At 43.3% G+C, this 19410-nt stretch overlaps 1 protein-coding gene across 3 annotated transcripts in view; it reads right to left on the bottom strand.

The window, feature by feature from the left end:
• Window positions 1–18079, bottom strand: part of LOC308597821 (splicing factor C9orf78-like) — a 36040-nt gene extending 17961 nt beyond the window's left edge. For all 3 annotated transcript variants that reach the window (XR_014013147.1, XR_014013148.1, XR_014013149.1), the window contains exon 1: window positions 17978–18079. The gene's annotated coding sequence lies outside the window, so the exon portion shown is untranslated. The remainder of the gene's footprint in view (window positions 1–17977) is intronic.
• Window positions 18080–19410: the final 1331 nt, after the last annotated feature.

The following is a 19410-nucleotide window of genomic DNA, read 5'->3' on the forward strand; positions in this document are numbered from 1 at the left end:
TGGATTTCAATCTAGCCCAAGTAAATTTATTTTTGTGTATTCAAGAGAGGGTTGCATTCAAGCAGCAATTTGGTTTTCTCCCACTAAGTTAAAAAAATAATAATGGAAACTGTTAATTACGGAAATAGAAGAGATTTGAGAAGAAGACAGAAAAAAGCTCTCCGCCATGGAGCCTGCTAATAGCTCCTTTAGTGACACCTAGTGCAGTCAGTGGAGATGAGGCACTATTAAACGCTGTAGCTGAGACACACTGCCTTGTTAATGTTACTTTGATTTCCAATAAAATGAGCTAACTCAATAGTGCTGAAAGGCAACCATTTCTTTTAGGCTCCAATTTGCATGCATATTCTAATTCACATTTGAATCTTTGAAAGAAAAAAAGGCAGCTAAGCTTATGGACCATACTGTCTGCTCAGTTCGTCACTTAACTGTTAGAACCACTGGGTCATTAATATCAATAATGAGAGAGAACTGCAATTAGGATCCAAATGAAATATGCCATGCCTCAGTTGATTTATTAGAATGTTTGTCAGTACAAAATGCCGTGGCACAGTAGACAAGGCTGCTGTGATTGGACTGCTGCCTTCTCTCTAAATAGGAATCAAGAAAAATATTCACAGGGGTGATCATTCCATTACTGAGTGGGAATTCAGAATATAAAGCTGAACTTTCTTTTTTTAAAAAAGCAGCAGTGCCTTGCTAACTCATATTAATGTTGGGAGGCGTATTACCAATTATTGAGTGTTGTCAATTAGCGAGTAATTATTTTCTTGCTGCTGATCTGACCCTTTCACTCTTTCCATTGAACACCTCCCATTGGCTCCTCTTTGCACGGTTAATCAAATCTAAACTACTTGCCATTATTTTCAAGGGCTGGTGGTACTCAATCTCTGACTTACATTTCAGATGGTTTCCCTAATCCCATTTCCTGAAGCAGACTCTCTGCCAGGGAGGACGGACTCACCCATCCATTTAGTTAGAAATTATAGCTAGTGGGTGGGGGAGTCAAAATGGCTGGCAGGAACAAATTTTATACCCAAGGTAATTGGAACAAACTACTGAGGGAAGTGGTGTGTTCTTCCCTGCATGCAGCTTTCATATCAAGGTCCACCCCCACCCCCAGCAGATATGACACATCAGGCAGCCAAATCACTTTAAAGTCACATCCATTTCAGAAAGGAAGAGATAAACACATGCTTATCCAATCCAGTCTACTGTATGGAAGTGGAATATCTGATGCAAGATCTATTTATTTATTCATCTGTATTACATTTTGCGTGGACAGGCGGAGACACACACACACACCCCGAACCCCAGGCAACCCCCGGACAGAATAATGACACCCAACAATGTTTCCGAGCACAATTCAAAGTGTTGGTGCTGACATTTAAAGCCCTAAACGGCCTCGGTCCAGTATATCTGAAGGAGCGTCTCCACCCCCATCGTCCAGCCCGGACACTGAGGTCCAGCACCGAGGGCCTTCGGGCGGTTCCCTCACGGCGAGAAGCCAAGTTACAGGGAACCAGGCAGAGGGCCTTTTCAGTAGTGGCACCCGCCCTGTGGAACGCCCTCCCACCAGATGTCAAAGAGAACAACAACTACCAGACTTTTAGGCGACATCTGAAGGCAGCCCTGTTTAGGGAAGCTTTTAATGTTTAATAGATTATTGCATTTTAATGTTTTGTTGGAAGCCACCCAGAGTGGCTGGGGAAATCCAGCCAGATGGGTGGGGTATAAATAATAAATTATTATTATTATTATTATTACTACTACTACTACTACTATTATTGGATTAAAATTGGCCACAACTTTATTAAACGTTCAGATGTAGGAAGACCTTGGCTTAGGCATTGGGCGTTTATCCCTCCCAGTCCCCAGCTGGGGATCTGGGGAACATCAGGGTTATCCAAAGTGTGTGGGGATTGGGCTGACTCTAGAGAACGTCTGTTCAAGCAGAGAGCCCGTCCCCCACCCCCATTTCGCCGCGCCGTAGGGGAGAGCACTGACAACCCACTGGCATATGGCCAATGCCTCCCCTCAAAATACCTCTTTAACAGGGAACCCTGGGATCGCTGCTGCGGGGGGGGGGGCGGGGGTCACCGCCTCACACACACCCCATTGAAGGAAGATAGACTAAAGGATTCCGCCCAAGGCCTAAAATCTGCCAAAGTTGTGATGTTTTGCTAACAGGAAGGCAAAACCTGCCAATGCAGGGAAATTCCTTCCTGGCCTCTCAACAGCATCCATCAAAGACCGCAGCAGCCCCCACATAGCTGTAAAGAAGAAGGTTAAACTGCAAAAGAAGGCATGAACTGAGGGAGGGCAGGGTGGGGAAAGTTCTGGAGCCGGCTGAGGACTAACAGGTAAGTTACACTCCCTATTGTAAGTGTGGGTCGGTCCTAACTCTACCTGGCCAACACCCTTGGCAACGCCCCCCCCCCAAGCTGAGACTGGCTAATTGTCAAGGCTAGGCGGGAACCTCCAGGTACCTCCAGGTACCCAGCTTGGGGGGAGGGAGCCAGCTACCTTGCCAGATCTTAGTCTAACAACCTACTGGCTGTGAGTGCTGAAGGCCACTCCCTGCAAGACCCTTTCCATCTGGCCTGGCTCACCCTGCCCTAATTCAGTGACTGCTTTTAAATGTTTTTAAATGGTTTTAATTTGTGGTGTTTTAGATTTTGGTTTATGGTTTGGCTGGGGATTAGTTTATTTTTTTATATAACTGAATTGCTTTTTGTTTTGCTTTTAATTAGTTTATATTGCTTTATAGTTTGCATTTGGTTTTTAAGGCGAGAGGGTCAGGGCTGCCTGGGAGTGGGCCCGAGCCAACAGAATGGCTGGGGCAGGTTCCATGGGGGAATGCACTGGAACACCCAATCTCAGTGATCACAGGTAGGAAGAGGAGTTATGCTATGACCAGACCATGTCATTACCAAGGAGGCAGGTTTAATCGTTGTTTGAAGACTATCCCTGCCTCCGGGTCTGGTGTGGACCAGATGGATACTGGAATCAACAAGGGAGACCCACATGTCCTGAAGGTGCTGCTGTGCAATGCCAGGTCAATGATTCATAAGACCACTGCCATTCACGACTTGATCATTGATGGAGGACTTGACCTGGCACGTGTGACAGAGACTTGGTTGGATGGAGCAGATGGGCCTGTCCTTGCCGCTGCTTGTCCACCAGGTTTCTCGTATGCACAGCAACCCAGGTCATGTGGGCGGGGAGGGGGTGTTGCAGTGATTTTTAGAAAGTCACTAGCTTACACCGGGTGTCCTACTGGGAAGATCCAGTTTTCTGAGTGCATGTTCTGGAAGTTGGGCAATAGGGGCAGTACAGGATTTCTTTTGGTGTACCGACCTCCCCACTGCACCAAGGATTCCCTGCCCGAGCTGCTTCAGGTCATGGCAGATGTTCTCCTGGAGACACCTAGTTTGGTTGTCCTAGGGGATTTTAACATCCATGCCGACACGACCTTACAAGGTGCCGCTTGGGAGTTTGTGGAAAGCATAACCTCCATGGGGCTGTCCCTGAATAAGTTTGGCCCAACTCATAGTTGTGGACATGCCTTAGACTTGGTGTTCACCTCCACTGACGTGGGTGATCTGAAACTAAGTAAAAGCGAAACAAAAGAAGTGCCATGGTCAGATCACTTCCTGGTGCAACTGGACTTCTCCGCAACCCTTCCCCTCTGCACAGAGGTGGGACTGATTCGGATGGTCCGCCCCTGCCACTTAATGGATCCAAATGGTTTCCAGAGAGTGGTAGGGGATATTTTATCCCATGTTGATGGCCTTTCAGCTGATTCACTCGTGACCCACTGGAATGTGAAGTTAGCCAGGGCTATCGACTAACCATCACCCAATCAACTGCTATGTCATATTCGAAACTGCTTTCTCAATTCTCTTCCAGAGGGGTTTGCCCAACTTGGAGGTGGTGTTTGCAAAATACAAGTCCAATTATCCCTTGGGAACTAGTTATACAGTTCCCATGGACCCTGGCCATGGATCTCTCAAGTTTTTGACAAGGCTGGGCAAAGAGGGGCTTACTCTGCCTATTTGCTGGTGATGAAGAAAGAGGTAATCACATATGGTTTTGGTAACAAGCTATCTTTCTCTGATCTCTGGGTTCTGCACCTTTCTCTAAGGTAGATACAAGTCTGGGAACAAAGGTTTATGGAGGGATGCCTGGTCTACCTGGACTCCGATCACACCTACAAAGAGTCGGGCATTGCAGTGGCAGCAGAGTAGCAACTGTTAACTCATTTAAGGTCAGAGCTTTATTGGCCAATTGCCATAGTTAATTAACCTCAATCTCCATGATGAATCTTCCTAGCTAAACCTAGCTAATTCTTCTCTTTTTTAAAAAATGGGGTTATTTTATAATTAAAAAAGTAAATTTCTCAATACAGAAAATAACATCACCAGGGATTCCCCTTTATATATTTGTTTTCTATTCAAGGGTAAGACTAGGCATATCAATGAAGGTGAAAGTTCACAGAAAGTTGTGTGTAGATTGTCCATTCTTTGTGTTGCAGTGTTAGGGTATTATTAACCTTTGTTCATCTCCAGAGAGATGTTGCGTGTGCAGTCAGAGGACAGGGACAGCTGTCATTGGAGACAGGTTCACCTGCTCAATAATTTCTGCTTGCCATGCAGTTGTAAAAGGCTCAAAGTGATATTGGGATGCTTTAGAGAAGGTTTTTGCTTTAAAGGTGGTCTTGAGGATAATTTTAGTGGAGAAGAGGGAAAACTTGGTGAAGAGGTAAAATACAGAGAACTTCAAAACTGACTAAGAGGGGAGAAATAAAAAGTGTAATTTCATTACTTTTGACTTTAATTTGTTGTTATTCCTTTTAATCTGCATAACAATCTAAATCCGAACAAGAGTTATACATAAATGGAGATTTTACATTACAAACTTTGAATTTGATCATAAGGGGGGGGGGGTTAAAATAGATGTTCTTTAAATGTGTTGGCAGTTTCATATCTGTTTATTTATTGTTGTCAAGTGTAAATTACCAAATGCCTTAAACTCCCACTTATTAAATATTGTCAGAGTTCCAATAATGCTTGTCAAATACTAAATCCATTCAGTGTCAGCTATAAAATGCCATACTGCATGTCAGCTATCAATTTCTGTCAGTTAGAGCTGCAAACTTAAATCATTTTAAGCAGTAGATTAATTATCTAAAACTTTAGCCTCTAATCCTACACACATTTATCAGGGAATCACTGTTGAATTAAAGGGGATTTGCTTCTGAGTAGACATGGATGGAATTTCACTCTTACTTGATTAATCAGGTGGGCCCGATGAAGGCCAATTTTAATTGAAAGGGCCAACAGCTTGACGTGTGCTTGTTGTTTTTTTTGGCATTATTTTGACTGTGGTATTAATTTGACTGTGGTATGTTATTGTAACAGAGAATGGAAGACAAAATATTTAAAATGATGGTGCCTTCTGACAATGCAAAACTGTGCAAAGAAATATATGGTTTACTGGGCAATATAAAATGCCAAGTGTAAATTAAATAAATTAATTAATAGTAGCTTTGTGTATTAAATAGCAAATTATCTCACTCTGGTGAATATACTGGGGTTATGGTAATAGGAATTTTTATTTAAGAGATTAATCAGGGGAAATATTCTATGCATAACTGATAATTCTACAAATATTCAAGACTGGATTCCAACATAAAAAATCATTGGATTTCAAATACTGATGCCAAATAGAAGGTTAACTAATCAGACACATGAGTAAATCTTATCTTTCATGCCTTCTTAGGTACCCACAATAGTCCATCATGTGCAAATCCCCATGTATCATTTTTTTCATAAGACAGCCAACAAATAATAATAAAAAAGAAACAATACCATCAGCTACTTTTGCAATACATTCCAAACAGGGAACAATTTTCAAACATTTCATCTAGACCCAATCTTTTGTATCGTAATCTATCAGTTAATTTGGCTGATTTAACAGGCAAGACTGTTAAGGAATTATTGGGGTTGAAACCAAATCAGGGATATCGGTCCATAACATATATGTCATTCCTCTACTGCAAGGTATGCAATGTGAAGAAAGAGTTGTCAGCTATGTTCTACATGAATGTCATGGTTTGCCTCTGGCTTCTTGCCATTTACCCTTAGTGATTTTCTACTCGGAAAGGTCAAAATATCCCAGGTGCTATTCTAAGGCCACTGGGTAATTCATACGGAGAGGGTGTTTGCGTGGCAAGTTCCCTCCCCCAAAGAAATGAAGACACAGGACACGTTAGTTAAGGTTAATGGGCGAAAATGGCCACAACTTTATTGATTACAGAATTGAAGGTATTGGCCTTAGGCATTGGTTCCTATGACTACCCGGCATGGGAACCGGGAAGGGTTGAACACTAACCGTGGGGGTGCCCTGCTGGAGTACGCCAGCTAGGACCCCCACGGGTGTCACCGCTCGTGGGCGTGCCGGCGGCCCTCACCTTACTAGGTCTCGGACAAGGCAAACGCCCCCGGAGTCCTCTACCGGACTACCCTTTTCTCGGGGGAAGGTGATGGCGTGTCCTTCCCCCCCATCCATTTGCATCACAATAGACCCCTGCCAATGCCTAACCGCCAAAACCGTGAAAGTTGTGACGATTTGCTACGAGGTAGGCGAAAAAACCAAAAGGCTGCAAAGTCGCCAACTTGGAAAAATTCCTACCAGGCCCCTTGCGGCGACCAACCGAAGTCCATAGCAAGGTCAAGACTGCCTAACCTAAGGGTGGGTGGGCTGGGAAAAACTTCTCTGCTGCTGAGGGGAAAGAGGGAGATCCCGGGGCGTGCCTGGCCTTAAATAGCCCAGGCCACGCCTCCCCAACCCGCCTATTTGCGGGCAGGGGGAAGGCGGAGAGGCACGCCCCCGGGGATTCCCTGGCTCTCGCGGGGCTAAACTCCACCCCGCGCTTGTGGGAGGGGCCAGCCCGCAACACCCTCTCCTCCCTAGACTCGGAAATGGCTTTCTATGCTTCGTCTTGTATATTCAGTGTTTATATTTAAAATCAACATTGCATAATGGCCTCCATCACTCGCTGTGTTAGAAGAACTATCAACGGTGGCCAGACAGATATGAGCATTGTCTTCATGTAACTACCAGGAATGTTCTGCTGCTTATCAAGTTATATTCATTTTTAAAAGTGGTAACCTAGGCTTTGTTTTAAAATCATTTTGGTTACCATACGTAATGTGAGTTATCTTAGCATCAGGAATATTGCAATGTCCTTAAAAAACTCAAAGCAGAGGCACATGGCAGAATTTTCCACAGAACTTCCATACACTATTATTGTTACTATTATTTGTTGTAATAATACATGATAAAATTTCAATATAAATTGAAAAAAATTAAAGGACATGAATTGGCTGAAAGTGCTCATCCTGCAATGACATATAAAGGACAAATCCTACACCACTTCTGTGTGCTATTTTGGGGGTTCTCCTGTCCCCTCAGAGTAGATTTGGGGGGCACAGGAGAGGAGAGCGGAGAAATCCCCATTGCACTAGCAGGACTCATTGTGCTGGCTTCCACTAGAGCAACTCTTAAAATGAATAATGCCCATTATTTGGCTATATTTTATCACTTCGTTATCTAAAAATGGTATATTATGTTTTATAAGAACAATAGCAACTAATACCTAGTAAAGCACTGACTTAATATGAAAACAATTTATCACAAAGCTTAGCTCTATCAGCCATACTACAGTTGTGGGTAATCTTTAATAGGTAGGTATTAACAGATATTAATTCTAAATTAATTAGGTACTAATGGATACTAATGAAGGGGTTTACATGCAATCTCAAGCCCCTTCCAGGAAAAGCAACATTGAAATTCATGGATATCAAAAGCCTATTCCCTAGTCATATTTTCCTCTTTGGTAGAAAAATGTTATGAATGGAAAACTTCTTATATGTATTTGTTATCAAAATAAATTATTGTGTTATTGCTATTGCTATCTTATTTATATGCTGCCTTTTTCCCTGACAGGAACTCAAGGCAGCTTACAGATAAAATAAAAAGGACTAAAAAGGAGAACAACAATGCCATTAATGATTACTTTGACATTTGAGGGCTTGTAAGTTTCAATAATGTATTACTTATTTCCATTTAAAGCCATTTTATATAAAATCTGCAGGCAACATTGTTGAGCAAAGGTGGTTGTTTTTGGTTGGTTGGTTTGCTTGTGTTTTTTTAAAAAGCTGAACAATGTTTGAAATCATTAACTGGGCAAGAGTGAGGTCTGATATGAGTAAGAAATGTCTTCAACCTGGCTTTGGAATCAAGATTGGTAGGAAGGAAAATAAGGGAGAATTAGTGTACGGCCAAACCTCACCCTGAATGTGGATGCTTTCTGAATATTTCAAGTATGTGATTCTCTTGAAGACTAACTCTTGAAGATGTTGGGGGGGGGGATATTTTCCTTTGTTCTTCCTAGTCAATAGCAGCTACACACCATCTGTTAATGTGGGCCGCATGATGTTAACCAAGCAGAGAATTCTATTCTGGGGCTAAATCGAAAAATTGTAGCCATAGAAGGCCTTTTTGATCAGAGTTAGCAAAACATTGTGCCTTCTCCATTCCCCCACTGTCCCTCCCTTCCCTTCTTTCTCAGAGACTCTGCCAAGCATGTCAGATCATTCATGTTAAATTATTCTTGATGGCATTGAGATGTGCAGTACTGTCATCCAAAGACTGGCTTGTGCAGCTGTCACATCCGTTTTCTTCCCGAATCTTGTGCAAGAACCCAGCCATGTTCCAAGCTAGGCTTATCTGCTAATTTATCACGAAAACCCAAACAGACAGGCCTGACAAAGCAAAACAAAAAGAGTCAGAATCAAGGGTTGGAGAGGGAAGGATATTAACCCAAGCTTCCCATCGACAAATGTCTCAGTGCTGTCTAGTGACCTATTGGTGAACCTGTCCACTGAAATAATTTGCCCAGCTTTAGGTTCTTCCTGTGAACAGCCCCAGCCCCATTGGTATAATCTCCATTATTGCATGCATATTAGTGCCATGACCCCCTGGCCTCAGGCGGCCTGTAATGATGTGGCTCAGGAAGAAGCTGCTTTGGGAACTCTCAGACCCTCCAAGCTCATTGAAACCAGTCGGACAGGGAATAGCCTACACAGCTCCTGAAACAGAAGGCCTCTCTTTGACCCTGAGTGAAATGAGCTGGACCTCGCTAACCAAGAGTCTGCATGCTCTCTTCATCTCAGTGCACAAACGCGCTTGGGTCCGTCCTTCCCCTCTTAGGCTCTGCTTGATTTGGCATGCAGGAGCCACATGGTAACATCAAAGTTCACGGCTCCAAGTCAAGAGCTTGCCTCTTTAAGATCCTGTCAGCTGAAGTACTGGCTGGGCAGGCCTATATCAAGATTTATGGAAAGGCTGCAGAACTCCAACTCCCTTCACCCTGGACCATTAACTATGCTGGCTAGAGCTGATGGGAATTGGAGTCCAACAACATACGGAGGCCAATTTGTTTTCTGTTCCATAGTCTGGCCACCCTCTGATACAATGCCTATGTGTTGCCAGCGCAGCACCTATGGGCACACAGGCACTGGGAGGGGCCCTCCCTGGTGCCTACAGGGTCTCAATCCCTGGATGATGAAATCAGGCTTAAAAAAATAGAATGGCCACTATAATTGAGGACTGGGGGGGGGGGGCAAGTGAGTGTGGTTGCATGTGTGCATAATTGCAGTGTGCATGGTGCCCACAACAGTTTATCCAGTTTCCAAATGATCAATCCTTCTGAAGAGATGTCCCAGGTGCTGAAGAGCATTTCTCTGGTTTCACTGCTAGACTGTCATGGGCTAATTACTACCTCGCTCAGCATTGCACAGGTCCAGATACCGCCTAAAACATGGGTGGCTGACCTTTTTTTGGCCTGAGGGTTGCCAATGCCCTTAGCCAATATGCCAGGTGTGTGTATGGCAAAAAGTAGGTGTGGTCACCCCATACTTTCTCTCACACGCTCTTGTACAGGCACAGGGCGCGCACACATATGCAGTTGCACTGCCTCCTCAGCTGATTGGTGCAGATCACCTGAGGAAGAGGGTTATTGCCCTATCTGCTCATTAAATGATCAGTCTCATGACTAAGGAAGGAGCAATTTGCATGCTTGTTACAGCATTAGACTCCACTCCTCCCAGTGTTGTGTCTTTCCTTTTCCCCCACCACTGGGGAACCTTTGGAGAGCCAGAAAAATGCTTGCAGTGAAGCAGATCAGGCCCCTGAACTAGGTTCGTGTGTGTGTGTGTGTGTGTGTGTGTGTGTGTGTGTGTGTGTTAGAACAAGGCAATTCTGCTTTGCCACACTTTTGGTACTTTTTAATTTATGTATACAAGGAAATATGTTGACAATTGGCATTTGTTTCCGGCTGTTTTCCACTCTCTACATCATACTAAAAACAACCAAAAGTGAACCAGTCATTGATGCCTGCTCAGAAGTAATCCCATTGTTCTCAAAATGTGCATAGAACTGCAGCCTAACCCTTGTAATAAAGAGATAGTATTTATTTCAAATTAATTAATCCCCTGCAATGTAGGACTTACTTGGATATCACCCATCTCTTTGTCTTTCTGGAAGAAATACATAAATACAAGCATACAAATGGAAAGATATCCACACACACAAACATTAAAAGCTTTATAGCTATTTGTGTAAATCCTTTCCTGAATCAGTACTAACTCTTTTCCCTCCGACTTGCCACTCAGTCCAATCCGCACACAGATGGAACGGAATCATTTCCAGGTTTTCCCTCGCTTACTTCCCCTCCGCCCATCCTTTGACCGGCAGGCAAATGAAGCCATTCAAATATTTGCCTATCTTGTCATCTGTTCTCATCAGACCTTGCAATTCCTGTCATGCCCCACATGTCATTTTAAAGCATAACGTCATTAATACCTAGAGTGCACTAATGGATGCTTCACACATGAACGCATTAATGAAATGTGTTATTGTTTTCCCTCACAGGACATTAACAATCTCACGCACGTCGAGCCCCCAAAGCCCCGCAGTGCTGCTGAAAACCACTAGCTATCAAATGAACCCTCAGTTACACCTCAGTAAGTTTAAGTTCAAGTTTATCACTGAAGCGTCACTCATGTGAAGAGAGGATACAAGCCTCTGAGGGCTTTTGGGTCCAGCTTCAATTACCATAAAGAGAAACAGGAGGCAATAGCCAGGGGTGGGAGGGAGAGAAGCAACATAGCAGAAACAAAATCCTGTCAAGATAAAATAGGAAAGATCTGGGTGTCACTGTAGTGATTTGTTTCTTTGTTTCTCCCTTTTGTCTATGGGCTGGCGGTTTGAATAATGAAGAGAGGATTGGTTTTCTCTTGTAGTATACAAACATGGGTGGTCTCGTTTTCTGCTAGCATAGCTGACATATTAAGCAAGATTAAAGATTCTCCGGCAAGGCAGCATTTGAATTGGGTTTTTTAAACCTAAAGAAATGTATATGCACAGGCAGAATTGTAAAATGAACCCCCTGGCCAAAAGCAATATAAAATTGCAGTCCTCTCAGGACAGGTACGGCTTTGATAAATTGGCAGCACTTTGTATTTGGTTTTCAGGATGCTGGTGGCTGTGCTGAAAGGGAAATAGGATCCCAGTTGTTGTTTTTTTATTTTTTAAAAAAGCTTTCTTTAATGACTTGAACTGAAGTTACCTATACTGTATTGCAAAACAAAGACGCATCAAGGCTATTGCTAATTTGTGGATGGGTTTCAATTGCATAGTGGCAAATTCAGGTTGTGTGATGAAGGTGAATTTAGAACTCATGCACAATAAAAATGCTTTTAAAAAAAACAACAAGTTTTTGGTGGTAAAGAAAGTTATGTGGAGCTGCACTGGGAAGTATATAATGGCAGTTGCTTGATGCAACATTGTATTCTCTCCCCACAAAGAAATATTCAAGAAACAGTGGACACTGCATAACACACACCCACACCCCTGAAATGTTGTGCAGACAAATCCAGATGAATTTTGAGTAAACGGGTAATCCTTCAGGAGTCGCCGTTTTGTCCTACGCTTTTTATTCCTGACCTTTAAAGCCCTAAATGGCCTCGGCCCAGTAGACCTGAAGGAGCGTCTCCACTCCCATCGTTCACTGAGGTCCAGCTCCAATGGTCTTCTGGCAGTTCCCTCACTGCAAGAAGTGAGATTACAGGGAACCAGGCAGAGGGCTTCTCGGTGGAGGCGCCCGCCCTGTGGAATGCCCTCCCACCAGGTGTCAAGGAAATAAACAACTACCTGACTTTTAGGGAAGTTTTTAATGTTTGGAGTATTACTCTGCTTAATATTCTGTTGGGAGCCACCCAACTGTGGGGAAAACCCAGCCAGATGGGCGGGCTATAAATTAATTACTTAATAATAATAACAATAATCAGTGTCCACATGGCAGGGCAGAGTGGATGTGTGTTTGAAGCATGGTAGAGGCTGGCAGCCACTCCAAGCTTGCTTTACTGCAGAGTCAAATAACATCCCAGAAGGGCTATGCTTGGGGTTTATTTCTATATTCACCAAAGCTATCTTTATATCACCATTTTGTAGTAATATGACAACCCCTCATTTGTGCAATAAATGTGCAGTATCACTTTTGTTGTAGATGAAACAAAATTTAAAAGTTCCTTCCAGTAGCACCTTAGAGACCAACTAAGTTTGTTATTGGTATGAGCTTTCGTGTGCATGCACACTTCTTGTAGAGATATCGGTTTCCCCTACACCTGCAGAGCTACTGCCAGGTCCTGTTGGAAGAAGTGGTCCCTGGGCAGCCCTGGACCTCTGCTTTCTCACTGGAATTGATTCACCTGTACCAGCACCACCAGTGGCCTCGTGCACTCACACATTCGTAAATATGTGTCATGAAAGGCTACGCATTCCCCTGTAAGAATCCCCCCACAACAGCCCACACTTTTTCCATTCCCTGAAACATGGCAGTCCCCTCTGGAGTAAGGATGACCTTTCTTCCATCGCTTTGGAACTGGGTGTTGGCACTGGAACTACTTGAAGTGGATGCAAAGGAAATTGCCTGTTTTTGTTACGGAAATGGCCACCATGGTGCCTGAAATAGAGATCACAGCTCCAGATACAGAAAGTGTTAGGATCATGGCACAGTGGGAAAAAGTTAATCTACTCCTCCCTACCCCACACCCCAGGGTTTCCAGGTTGCTATGTATATAACAACAAAGAAGAAGAAAAAGAAAATGGCATGTGCATCAATTGTATTCACACATGTCTATTTTGGCCCCGAGTTCCTGCTAAGTTTTTTGTCACATGGAAAGGTCTGATGTTGAGACAGACTTTCTGTTTGCTGCAGAGCCACATAAGAGCATAAAAAGTAACCAAAGTCCCTTTGAGTCCAGCATCCTCACAGTCACCAATGAGACCAATAAGGGACGTCCACCACACACAGGGCATGAAGGCAATGTCCTCCTCAGAACTGGCATCCAGAGGTGCTGACGCTTGAGGTAGTATGTGTCCATCACGGCTACTAGCCTTTGGTAGGTTTATTAATGTATTCAGATACATTAATGTATCTGAACCCATTTTAAAGTCATCCAAATTCATGACCATCAATACATCTCATAAATTGGTGCCAACACATAAATCCTTCCTTCCTCTTACAGCCTCAGTTGTTCTAGAACAGGCATAGGCAAACTCGGCCCTCCAGATGTTTTGGGACTACAACTCCCATCATCCCTGACCACTGGTCCTGTTAGCTAGGGACAATGGGAGTTGTAGTCCCAAAACATCTGGAGCACTGAGTTTGCCTATGCCTGTTCTAGAAACTGATCCTTCTCAAGAACTTGCAAATTGGCAGTGGAAGACAATTCTTTCTGGTTCAGCTAGCCAACTCTTTTCTGCAACATCATGAACTTTGCCTTTCCTTGCTATTAGCTAATCAATACAGACCATAAACCTGTGACTACCTTCTGCTATTACATGAGTTCCTCAACATAATTTCTTCATGTTTCCAGCCAAGAGTTTTTCATCACTTAGCCCTTTCTATCTCTTCTGAATTAATGGCAGTGTCAGCAGCATGGAGCTACATTTGCAAAAAAAATCACCTTAAACTGGCATGTCTTCTCCGTCTCTATTTCTTCCTAAGGACATGTTCATATAGACTTTTTAAGGGATTGTGTGGGCTTTGTCAGCACTCTGAATTTTCACATTATGAGAGTAAAGGAAGCTGCTATCATGCCACACACAAACACACCCCGTTCTATCAGGATCTGGCATGTTTGGGCAGCCGCAGTTGAAAGTGGAGGAAGGAGACGAAGCTGGGAGGGCTGGGAAAGCCATCTGCTTGTCTCCTTGGAGACCCACTGCCAGTCAGGGTGAACAACACCAGGTTTTGTGGACAAATTAACTGAGTTTGGGTCAGGCAGTTTCATTCATACGGTGAAATATGATGCATGAGGGACAATTTATGAGGTGCCGCTCATCCCAAACATAACCTATATAACATGCATACACACCCACAGCTCTGTGGCCTATTGCATTGGGCTATGCCTTTTCTAATGTCTTCTACAAATGCTTCTTCTGTTCCACTGCCAAACAGGAATTGAAAAGCTCTTTTTTGTGTCTGTTACATTTTATATTTAATACCTGAAAATGACTACCAGCCCAAATTTAGGAACAGTTCTGAGATGTACACAACTGCTTCCAGCATTCCTGCTTGATTAGCAACTTCATGCCACAAAATACAGCTCTTGGGTTCCACCCCCCTCCCTCCCAATCTTCAAATTTATGAGCAACTTCACACTTTTACAATTCTCTTTTCCCTTTGGATGGGGAATGCCGTTCTCTTCTGCAGCAGTGGCCTGAAGCTATTCCATTCACAATGTCTTTAGCCAGAGCAGCAGCTTCTAGCCAACGTTTTCATTGGAACAATGCCCAGTTGTGCCTCATTTATTCAGGAAACTATCTTTTGCTAGAGAGCATTTAGAGATTATTACCCATGAACCCTGCAGTGCAATATATATTGCTCAAAACGTACCACGTTTCGGCTGATTATGGCTTTACATCACTGACACTGGAGCTGTGAAGCCAGAATTCTTTTTACTAGCCAAGAGAGATTCAAGAGGGCAGGCACTTTTTGGTTTCCAAAGGTATAACAACATCTAGTCATGCTCTTAAGGCTTTCATTTGCAAATGTTTTAACTACGTTCAACAGATACAAAGCTGGCAGGACAAAGCAGGTGAATTGGGGACTTTGAACCATTTGCTTCTCCAGAGCACTGCTTCTTGCTCTGGAACTATTTAAGTTGTGCATCTGGGGGGGGGGGGGACACCCACAACATCCCACACATGCACATGCACATAGGACCTCTCCTCACACATGCAAATCAGTTCACACAATACCCTAAGTGTACTTGTAGCAGAAAACAGCACTTGCATTCCACTTCAAATTCTATAGGCCCCATCTATAGCAAAGGCTTAAACTGGCTTGATAGGCATTGCATCTTCTGAAAGAACACAGGGGCCAACAATGTCTAAGGGAACCAGGCAGAGGGCCTTCTCGGTAGTGGCGCCCACCCTGTGGAAACACCCTCCCATCAGATGTCAAAGAGATAAACCTAACATTTAGAAGACATCTGAAGGCAGCCCTTTTCAGGGAAGTTTTTAATGTATTTTGATTTTAATCTTTGTTGGAAGCCACCCAGAGTGGCTGGGGAAACCCAGCCAGATGGGCGGGGTACAAATAATAAATTATTATTATTATTATTATTATTATTATTATTATTATTATTATTATTATTATTGGAAATAAATACTCAGCACTCTCAACAAATGACAGTTCTCAATATTAACTTCCAAGAGAGTGGTCTTATGCTGTTACATAATGGTTACGTATGGTTTTATAAGGCCACAGAATAATCATTTCATGTCATTTTATCTCCAGCCCAAGCTACACATTACACAGGAGATCCATGACTGGATCTCCCAGTGATTTAATTTTTACTTGAAAGATGGAAGTATACATCGCAGTGGGATGAAGAGTCTTCATGTGCCCAAGGAATAATTTATTTATACCCCACCCATCTGGCTTGGTTTCCCCAGCCACCCTGGGCGGCTTCCAACAAAATATTAAAATACCATAGTCCTTCAGATATTAAAAGCTTCCCTAAACAGGGCTGCCTTCAGATGTCCTCTAACAGTCTGGTAGTTGTTTTTTCCTTTGACATCTGGTGGGAGGGCGTTCCACAGGGCGGGCGCCACTACCGAGAAGGCCCTCTGCCTACTGTAATCTTGTGCAGAAAGAGAAAATCTGAAGTAAAACCTGGGCTGGAGCCACATCAGACTGGTAAGTTGGAACCATTAGAAAAACCAGTGGCATTCCAAACATTTCAGGGGGCTTCAAAAATGAGGCCTTAGAGAAAAGGGCATTTAACCCCTTTCCCCCTGTGCCACTTCCCTGATCTAAACTGCATCCTCAGATAGGAGGAAATACAGCTGAAGTGAAAGGGCTAAACACACCACGAGATTCACCCCCAGGTCTTCAACGTAACATATATTTAGGTTTTTGGAATTCAAAATAACCCATTACCTGTTTCTGTGGTAGCTCCTCACATATTGAACCCACTCCCTCCTAAAGTGCATTTGGCCTCATCTCATTACAATTTTCTGGGAGGCTTTTCATTAAACAAATATATGAGTTGCTGCTACAATTAGTAATTGCTCTTTAGTGATTTGTTATGAGTTGTTGTGCTGTTGTTTTTAAGGATTGTACCTTTTTATGGATTTTTATGCAGGCTTTTGGCTGCCCTTTGCAGTGTTCAGTGAGCTCTTTAGGTCCAGTAATGCTGGCCGAGCCCCACATCTTGCCGACAGGGAAAGGCTATCACTCTATGATAATAATAATAATAATAATAATAATAATAATAATAATAATAATAATAATTATACCCCGCCCTCCCCAGCCAAGACCGGGCTCAGGGCGGCTAACACTAGGTATAAAAACAATTGATTAAAATACAACTTAAAAACAAGATGAAAATACAACATTAAAATGCAGCCTCATTTCAGTAGAAACTCGAATCAAAAACTTTTTGGAGGATGAAAACGTCAAGTCTTCACCAAGGCTAACTATCCAGACTGGTCCTACGTGGGCCAGAAAAAAGCCAGGGAAGTCCCCAAATAGGAGTTCCATCACAGAAGGAGAGAGGAAAAAGGAAAGAGGGGGAGGGGATCAAGTTGATTCCAAGCCAAAGGCCAGGCGGAACAACTCTGTCTTACAGGTCCTGCGGAAAGAAATCAGATCCTGCAGGGCCCTGGTCTCATGAGGCAGAGCGTTCCACCAGGCCGGGGCCAGTGTTGAAAAGGCCCTGGCTCTGGTTGAGGCTAATCTAACTTCCTTAGGGCCCGGGACCACTAGGGTGTTGCTATTTACGGACCTTGAGGCTCTCTGTGGGGCAGACCGGGAGAGGCGGTCCCGTAGGTACGTAGGCCATATAGGGTTTTAAAGGTCAAAACCAGCACCTTAAATCTGACCCTGTACTCCACCAGGACCCAGTGCAGCTGGAAAAGCACTGGGTGAATATGCTCCCATGGCAGAGACCCCGTGAGGAGCCTCGCTGCAGCATTCTGCACCCGCTGCACCATCCCTGACTTGAACTGACCAACTGGCCACTAGCGTGAGGATGCAATACAAGAAAACCTCCATTTTATGTCCACCATGCTAAAGAGACAGATGTTGTGCAAATGTTTTTAAGCCATCGCTAGTGATTAAGGCTGTGTACACAACTGGGCCATTAAAGCACATTTGAAGCACTTTCTTTCCCACAAATAATTTTGAGCACTGTAGTTTACACTCCACAGAGTTACAATTTCCAGCAACCCTTAATAAACTTCAGAATATATTTTCTTATAGCTATGCTCCTGGGACAGGTTCAAGGTTCTTGTGTTAATTCAAAAAGCCCCAGACGACTTGGGCCTAATGTACCTGATTCCTTATGCTGCACCTCAATTGCTGTGATCTTTTGATTGGCCCCTAAGGCTCAGTCTGCCCCCACCAGGGGCCAAGCCATTAGTGCAACAGGTCCTGCCCTGTGGAACTCCTTGCCAATTGAAGTCTGGCAGGAGTCATCCCTGCTTTCTATTAGATGTCTTTTTAAACATGCACTTTTCAGACAGACTTGGGAATGTGATTTTTTTTAAAAAAAACACCTGTCTTTACCAATGCTTTTGTTGAGGTGATATATCACCTTCTTTTATTTTTGATGAATATGCAGTTTCTAAATATTTAAATAAATAACTCTATCTAGTTCCCCCTATTGCAGGCAGATAGTTGCTGATTGTCCAGCCATCAGGCCTACTCATGTCTAGCCCCAATATCTGGCCTTCCCATCCTGAATTGGGTTAATTCTATTCTTATTCAGTGATCTCAATTAAAAAAAACAACTCCATTTATGATGCAAGCAGTAAACTTTATGATAACGGTTTATTAATACTTGACTGCATACTCCCCCAATTACAAATTTTGGAGTTGTTTTTAACAGCGCTAAAGCTAGCATTATCTGTATAATGCATTTGTTTATTTACCATGAATATTTATACACAGTAAACTCTCAATAAATCGGCAGTGTTAACGCCAGCACCAACTGTAAATCGCTACATAGAAATTTACGGTTAATTTGCTAGAATCTGATGCACAGGCAAATGCAGTAAATTAAATGTTATATTCTAAACGAGGTTTATGACTTGCACTCTTCTAATAGATGTATTCTTAGAATGGAGATTCTTGTGGGGAGGCAGACGAAGAACACAAAGTCCATAAATAAATGCAAGGGATGAAAAAGGGGGAGGGGGGAGAAACAGAGAGGAAATCAAGAGGGTTAAAATTAAACGAAGGCCAGTGGGGCTAATGGCAGGAACACAGTGCTAAGTTTGGAGGAGGAGATTGCAGTAATTAGTTAATTACTCTGAAGTGCTTTGAACATGAAAAGTGCCGTATAAATGCTAAGTGTCATTAATAATCAGTTTTATGATTTCCCTGCAGTGTCAACAATATTTTCAAACTCATTCACAATTCAAGATCTCTTCCCCTTTCTCGACTTCTGCGAAAGGAGGGTGTCTAATTGCCGTATCGAGTACATTTCTCAGATTCTGCGGTCTGTCATTATTTCAGTCACTGTTTCCCTAACTGGCCTCCAGAAAGGGCAACAAAAACACTGCAATGCTTCAGTCTGCACTTGCCCTCAGAACTGCCATTCTGACCCGGCTGGCCCAGGTCTATGTCTCCAACAGTGACTGGCAAGATGGCCCTGCTGGAGCACTTGCAAGCAAAGCAAGAGGGTGATTACCATCTCAGCTGGTTGCCCCAGCGCCTGACAAATAAATAGAAGCAGGCCAACTGACTACTGTATTAGGGCTGTG

This window comes from Podarcis bocagei, assembly GCF_964188305.1.
Source record: "Podarcis bocagei genome assembly, chromosome: 11".
Taxonomy (NCBI): Eukaryota; Metazoa; Chordata; class Lepidosauria; order Squamata; family Lacertidae; genus Podarcis; species Podarcis bocagei.